General features: G+C 35.0%; 1 long non-coding RNA gene across 1 annotated transcript; it reads left to right on the forward strand.

Moving 5' to 3' along the window:
* The first annotated feature begins 504 nt into the window (after positions 1–504).
* LOC141358919 (uncharacterized) lies at positions 505–3,534 on the forward strand. The gene is made up of 4 exons (XR_012365452.1): positions 505–624; positions 1,035–1,116; positions 1,386–1,469; positions 2,282–3,534. It is a non-coding gene; the product is annotated as an uncharacterized lncRNA (long non-coding RNA).
* Positions 3,535–8,565: the final 5,031 nt, after the last annotated feature.

Consider the following 8,565-nt stretch of genomic DNA (forward strand, 5'->3'; position numbering starts at 1 on the left):
GGATGCTGGTGCTAATGCTGGTTTAGCTGGTGCTAATGCTGGTTTGGTGCTGGTTTAGCTGGTGCTAATGCTGGTGCTGATGCTGGTTTGGTGCTGGTTTAGCTGGTGTTCACTAGCAAACCAGCACCAAAACACAACATATGCTGGTCTTGCTGGTATGCTTTTTCAGCAGGGAAAAAATGAGAGATATAGTACCTAGTGCTTAATACAATATAGCCCACGTGCAGGCGTGGTAATGTGGACATATATGAATTAGACAACAAAACGAGTTTGTGATTTCATAATCATTTGAGGAGATTTTAAATTGTTGCAGTGATTATGTCAATGTATGACTTTGCCATGACGCGTGTGCTTTTTAAAACACTAGGCTTGTTCGACTTCATGCGGCGCTGCAAGAACTGACAGCCGGATGACGTCAAAGTCCCGCGAGAACGATTCGAAAACTCTTACGAAGTGTAATTTCGTCTCGCTCTCGCGGCACTTTAACGTCATCCATCTGTCAGTTCTAGCGGGGCCGCAAGCAGGAAGTCGAACAGCCTTCTTTTCTCAATCTCAACACCATGAGGCGGGACTGACGACAACAACGAAGCTCCTCTTTTTTACGGGCTTCTTTACTGTTTTCAGGTAAGTTTAGTCCCTCAAAATACACAAATAATACACACAACTATTATTGACACGTAACAGAAACGCGTTTGTTGAATATTTACTTCATAGAAATGTTTTTTTGTCTTCTGTTAGCATGTGGACGCCTTTCAAAAGTGATAATGTTAGGGTAACTATAGCTTTTGCATTGTTTATTAAGTGTTGGCTTTTTAAAAAGCAACTTCCTGTGTTAATGAGATGATGTGATAGCTTTGTTCAGGTTGTCAATGCATTATTGGAAGTAGGCTAATTTGTTTAGCCTAAAATATGCAATGTACTGCACAGTTAAACAGTGAAAATAACTTTCATATAGCGTGAATATTTGGTGAAACTAGTACAAACAAACACATGTTTTATCGTAAACATATATAGACAAAAAGTTGTTATTTTAGGAGTGACAAAATAACCTCTAGAAGAAAAGCTGAAGATTTCAACATTTTCTGAAGGGAGCCACAGACAGAGATGTAAACTCAGGCGAGTTGAGAGCGTATTAACTCACTATGTACTTTTTTCACAACATATTACCATGGGTCTTGTCATTTTTTCTGCGTTAATTGCAGTTATTCTTGGAAGGTTTTAACATCCAAACGTGAGTGGCACCATATGAGCAATATTAAATGAACAAGTAAACCTATAAACATAGATTCTGTTATATTTTGTATACTATAATTTTCTTTTCAGTGTTTCACATCTTTTAAATCAATATTAATTGCTTTGTGACAAATTGCATGTTATGTTTGTAGATTTTCCATGCTGATATCCGTGCAAGCAGAGTTGAAGCAGACCTGTCAGAAAACATCTCTAAGGTGCTGTGAATCTCATAACTAGTAAGTACAACCTCAAACTAATACATTGCTGTTCACAGGTTTAAGGTTGTGGTTTATTTATTTAAAGTGCATCCAATTTCATTGGTAAAAACAACGTTATTTTGTGTATTTGGTAGAATACAATGTGTTTGTGTGGTTTATGGTTAAAAACACATACATTTTTATAGCTTTGGATTTCCTCCCTTCCTCAAACGCATTGATTTTGTACAGAACTCATCGATCTGAAATGCACTGTGTCCCTGATTGGCCAGCTAATCTGTACGTTGTGATTGGCCTGAATGCCTCTAATGTCAGCCGGAAATGTGACGCTCCTGTTTGAAAGATTCGGTCACAATGCAATGCTGACAGCAGTTAATGTGTAGGCTGTGAGTAAAAGCGGGAGGAATTTAAGAGACAACGCATTATTTGAAAACCACACCCACCGGGGGAAAACAATCCAACCGTCTCCGGTAAGCGTGGCTTTCAGATTATGAAGTGTTGCGTTCTGTCTCTATGATAATGTCGGTCTTGTCTACATAAACAAGCCCAGACAGTAAACTGTTGCTTACTTAATTGCAACTATAATTGCTCTTTAACAAAAATACAATAAAAAGGCAGGGCTTTTTCTCATTTTAAACTCTCCCAGTCTAAGTAAAAAATAATAATAAAAAAACACTTCTTCTAAGACAAGCATTCACATACACTAAAACATCTTATGACCTTGTTCTCCGGTAATGAAATAATAAAAAGTGCAAAAAAGCTTTTGCTTGAAATAATATGAACAGCAGCAATCCTAATCCTTCTCATTTTGCTTTTCTGTTTTTGTCCATCAGGATACACATCATAAGATAACTACAGCTTACGTCTCAGTTTGGATCCAGCTCTTACTTGTGAAGACTTCAGATGACGTAAACACTCACAAAGACAATATATGATGGCTTCTATAGATGGACATACACATCTGGCAAATGTGATATATTGTAATTACTGCACCAAAGCACAACCCTACAGATTTTCAACCCACTTAATATTGTTACAAATACAATACATGTTTATATTTGAAAAACATTTTTTACTCTTTATTCTTTAGCTAATTTTAATGATTTATTTCCATTTATTTGTCATCAATACTCTGCCAAAATGATGTTTTGCATCATCCAAATATTGTTAATTTACATATTACAGACATTGTAACAACACAAAGTGGGTTGAAATCCTGTTAACTTACCCTATAATAATAACTGTCTGTTAACTAAACATGGCTTTAACACATGTCTTGTATTGTATTAGAGCTGTTGTGATATGAATATTGATTTGTTTCCAGAATACGCTCCTCAGTGTGTCACATTTACTTCGGGCTGATTAAGGGATCTTTTGGACCCTTGACACATGCATTTTCTAAATAGGACATGTATTGTGAAGCACAATATACCCTATCATGGTTTTACTTTGGTGAAACTGCAGATCAATTTTTAAACTAAGGTTTTGTTGCCGTGGTTCTACTATACTGCTCTACAAAGGCTAAGTTCAGTAACCACGCAAACACTGAAACTGAGAAAAATGCCCTCAAAGTTTTTTACGTCAGCCAGTCAAACATGTAACTGCAATTTTGCCAAACACATTTCTCTGATGGGACAAAATTAAACCAGGAGACTTTGTCACAAGACACATCAGATCTCACAAAGCCCATTTCAACCTTTACCTCAATTTTGACCAAATGCATAGTTACTGTGCTTTGGCTTTGTAGGGCAGTATAGTAGTATTATAGTAATGCTGGAGTGAAACCATGGTAACCATACATTTTTAAATCATGGTAAAGTTTGTGGTTAGTAAAATGTAATTCTAACCTATGCTGTTGTAAGAGAGTGTTTATTCTTTATTATTGTTGTAAAACCATGGTTGATTTTATATTTACCATGTTTTACTGCAAATGTAAAATCATGGATAACTTTGCATGGGTACAGAAAAGTGTAAACTGGTTGTTTTTATTTGTAAGTCACGTTGGTTTTAATGCATCTGATAAATAATGTATGTGCATTTAGATATTTATTCTGTTTACTGACAATAATAAATTTGCAGTTGCTGATGTAAATAGTTTATTATTGTGTTGAAAGACATTTGGTTAGCGTGATTAAATGATTATGAACCATGGACCGACCGTGGGCAGCTAGCAAACATTACTGGTATAAACCATAGATATGTACACATCTATGGGTATAAACCAGCGCGGACCTCTGCGGCTGCCGCTGGTGGTCCGCTGGAAAAACAATGGGCAAAACTCCGGCGAGCCGCTGGCCGCTTGCGATCTCTCAAGTTTTGTACATTAGAGGCAAAGCTTCACAGCAGCATTAATAATGTGTTTAGAAATATATTTCTGCATCAAATATCATGCGGAGTTATCAGGGAGCCCTGCTTTCCGTCGCGAACTTGAAGGACTCTTATTCTGCCTGACACTAGGAAGCCAGGCCGCGGTTTGGCCAATCAGATGAAGGGGGCGTTTCAGCGCCGACCAGAGGCGTAAATGAAATATAGAACCTATTTACTGATTTGTAATCCACAAATCAAACATGAAAAATCGAGCCGTAATCTAATTTTCCATTTTATGAAATAAACGGAAAAACGAAAAAACGAACCAATTTCCCATTTCTCTTTACATGATTTCAGATAGGATATTAAATGAATAAAACGTACCCGGACCATAAGCACACAGGAGAGTGCACCCATTGACGTCTAAAGTACAAATAAAATCTAAGGAAATCAATAGATACAGTCTCATGTGTGCTAACCATCATATATTAAAATGTCTTCTTCAGTGTTCAGCAGAATAAAGAAACAACATGGAGATGGGATGAGGATGACAAAAAACACTTATGATTGTCTTAAAGTCTTAAATATTTTTGTTACAAAAAAGTTATTTCTCAAAATAAATGGTTGAATGGTTTAATGTGATTTTCCTATGAATTATTACACAACAGAAAATGGAAGACAGTAAATTTTCTATGTCATGTGATGTTTAAACACACCAACAGAAAGCAGTTTCTAATCTAATCATCCATATGCCGATATATAACATGCATAACGTCTTGCATTGCATTTGTCGGTAACACTTTATTTTAAGGTGTCCTTAATACAGAGTAATTACCTCATTAAGTACTTAGTAGTAGACGGTGTAATTACATGCAACTAAATGTACTTAATATGTAACTAAGTTTTGGAACAGCATGTACTTACACATTGTAATTATACACATATGTAACAGGTCGAGTCTGTTACAAAGCTAACTACTGGTGTAATAAAAGGTATTGTTACATATGTGTTACAATGTAATCATATTGAAAGTACTTTGTGTAGTACTATGTAATAACAAGTACCTACATATGTTACTAGTTACATAGTTCACAGTTTAAATACATGCATTAGCTTGTTAATTACATTTAAATTACATAATATTACACAGGGATAAGCTACGTAAAATAAAGTGTATCAAGAGTGTACTTAAGTGTACTTCAAGTGTTTCTACATACCTTATTCATCTGTAACGTAGTTTGAATCAACTCACTAGTTCACAGTTTAATTACATGAATTAGCTTCTTAATTACATTTAAATTACATAATATTACACGGGATACGCTACGCAAAATAAAGTGTATCTAGAGTGTACTTAAGTGTACTTCATGTGTTTCTACATACCTTATCCATCTGTAACAAAGTGTGAATCGACTCACTGGTTCACAGTTTGGATGCATGGGTTGGCTTCTTGATTACATTAAGATTGCATATTATTACACGGGGATGGGCTACGTAAAATAAAGTGTATCTAGAGTGTAGCAGAGCGACGTGATCTCATTAATTTCAATGGAAACCGGGTGACTTCCAGCGGCACGAGCGAAAGTGACTGTTGCCGACCGTATGGGCGTGTCCAGCGACGCGAGAAAGTTAAGAAAAGTTTAACTTTATGCAAATGTCGAGCGAATTTCGGGAGCGACAACCAATAAGAAGAAAGCAGTGGAGTTCATGTCATCCTTCTCTCGTCAGTTACTGGCATGGATGGTACTCATTTGTTTATGACAAAGCAGATTTAGAAATGCTTCATTGAAAGAGACAGGCGACACACAGCGATAACATTGCTGTCTGTCTGAATGTGGCTTTAGCTTATAGCTAACGGTACTGTTAGCCTGTTATATCGACAAATTAATGCGCGATTGTTTTGTCAAATATGAAGAGTTTCGTTGCAAAACGAGCAGTGTTGGAAAAAGTTACTTCCAAAGTGTAATACATTATATATTACAAATTACTGACATTTGAAAGTAATTAGTTACATTACAATATTACTGTCTCTGAACTGTAATGAGTTACACTACTTTTGCGTTACTTTTGAGTTACTTTCATCAAAAATTGCAGCTGGGTTGCCGGTAATTTACCGTAGATTTAAATTTATGTTATTTACTGGCAACATTTTGTTCAAAGTTAAATGGACATTTAACATTTACAAGTCTTTGTCTTTACAGAGTAAAGTTGCAGTTGAATTGATGTTAATTGGAATGCACAACCAAAAAACGAGATTTCTGAACAATTAAAAAAAGTTATCTCGTTTTGCAACGAAACTCTTCATATATTGATGTTTGTATATGTGGTACTACTGTAGTTAAATAAAAGATATGGAAACGGAAGACCCCCCATTTAAATTTTGAGTGTTATATATATATATATTTTTTTTTCAGAAGAATAAGAACATGATAAAAAGGTAAATTGCCTGAACTGAATTTCTTAAAGTACTTCAGGGACACACTTTTCATTGTAAAAGAGTTCTGCTGTAGCAATATATTTGTATGTGTGTGCATAGGCGGTCTACATCATACAGACAGCTAGGGGGAGCTCTCGCATAGGTCTGCTTAGTAGTAGTAGCGCTTATATACACAAGTTAATGCAGAGAGCAGATAACAGTTGCTGCGTCCGAAACCGCCTACTACATACTATATAGTACGCGAAAAGCAGTAGGCGAGGCGAGTAGTATGTCCGAATATATAGTATTCGAAAAACAGTATGCGAAAAGTACCCGGATGACCTACTACTTCCGGTTAGATTTTGCAGTGTGCAAAGGAAGGACGCTTCACTATCCCATGATGCCCCGGACGATGAGTTATCCAACGAAGAAGAAGAGGCACGCTGCTGTTTTCGCGCTGAAATGACATGATGTGATGACGACGTATGTCACGTGATGTAGCAACATGGCGGATGTAGTACGTCCGAATCTCATTCATACTACCAGGATTCATACTATACAGTACCTACTGTTTTAATGCCAAGTAAGTAGGTACTTCATCTAATTCAGTACCTACTATACAGTATGCGGTTTCGGACGCAGCCAGTGATTCGAGATGCTCCGGGAGAAATTAATCTATCTTGTTTAATATTCTTTGCAGGTAAGATTAATTCGAGTATATAACAAGTTAAAGGTGTCTTTAAATGGTTGTCATTAGTGTTTAACGTTTTGAGTGAGTTTTGAACAACAAAACTGTATTTTAAGTACTCGTGAATGTAATACGAACTGAAGTAACTATCTTGAAAGTTCCATTTAAAAACAAAGATTGCTATTTCACAAAGAGAAAAAAATGCAATTATGTTGTTACTTGAATTTTGATGGTAAACAGCTATTTGACAGTACCGTGAGTTCAGTAATGCACACGGAGTTCGCGGGTGTCCGCCATTTTGTTTCAAGTGAATGTTGCCGTGGTGATAGTGTTAATAATTGAATTGTAAATGAGATCATATGTTTGCGTATGAAACAAGAGTAAAGAAATATGACAGAAAATAACTCATATGATGTTGAGGTTGTTTTGAGCATATAATTAGTGCTTAAATAGACCAATTATGGTTTCTAAAAGAATCTTTAAAAGACAAAAGATAATCTAATGTGAAATGATAATCTAATGTGAATACTGTGAGTCTAAAGAAATGTTAATGTTACTTTTTGGGGTAATTGAGTATGTTCATATGCCTACTTTGGAAAGTTATTTTAATGAAGAGTTCTTTATATATGAGGACATTCTAGTCAAGCTCAAGTTACGTAAAAATATACTTTCTGCTCAGTTGCCATTGTTCTCTTTAGCCAGTAAACTATAGATTTAAAACAGGAAGTCTTAAATAAATGCAATGTCTTAAAATTAAACACTTGTTAATTGAGCTTATTGTCTCTCTTTTTCAGACTACTATTAGGCTGAATCAAAACCTGCCAGACTAAAGTTGATTTTGCGTGAGAAAGATGTTGAAAAATCTGAATCATCTTGACATTCTTCAATGAATAATTGTTCCATTTTTACGCAAATAGTGTACACTATGAATGCTGTGAATAAACATATATTTAAATATATTTATAAAAATGTTTTTGACTGTTTTAATCAGCTTTTATTTAATTGGAAACATTTATTAAAAAAAAAACTTTTGGATATGTTATCAGCTGAAATCATCTATTTCCAAAATAGCAAAAAAGCAAAAATAAATGAGTATTTATACCTGTATTTCTTTATTTATGTATAATTGTATTTTTTCACACTATTATTTATTTATTTATTCATTTATTTATACATTTATTTATTTTTACTTTTATTTATTTTCACATTTATTTATGTATAAATGTATTTATGTCTACACGTATTTATTTATACATTCATATATTTCTATATATATTTATTTCCACATTTATTTATTTATACATTTATTTATTTCTTCTTTTATTCGTCTGTATGCTAATGAGGGGGGCGTGTTTTACCTCAGACTTAGCAATCGATCTCTGAGTGCCAGTGCTGAAGCTTTGAGGCCACAGTGACACCTAGTGGTGTGACAAAGCGAATGAAGTTGCACATGGAGTGAATGACTTGGAGATGTGCAATATCCAAAACCTTATTTCAAGTTTTAAATCATTTTGTGTCACCATAACTGTGTATAGGGTCACTATACATAGCATACGCACTGTACCCAGTAAATCGCCATCCGGTCATGATTTCTAAAATGTCTTGGCACACATCATTATCAAAATGCACGTTATCAACAGATCTGATGACAGACCCTTGGAAGTGGACACTTTAATATGGAAACGCGTTAATTTATGCACTATTAA

Source organism: Misgurnus anguillicaudatus, chromosome 22 (genome assembly GCF_027580225.2).
Source record: "Misgurnus anguillicaudatus chromosome 22, ASM2758022v2, whole genome shotgun sequence".
NCBI lineage: Eukaryota > Metazoa > Chordata > Actinopteri > Cypriniformes > Cobitidae > Misgurnus > Misgurnus anguillicaudatus.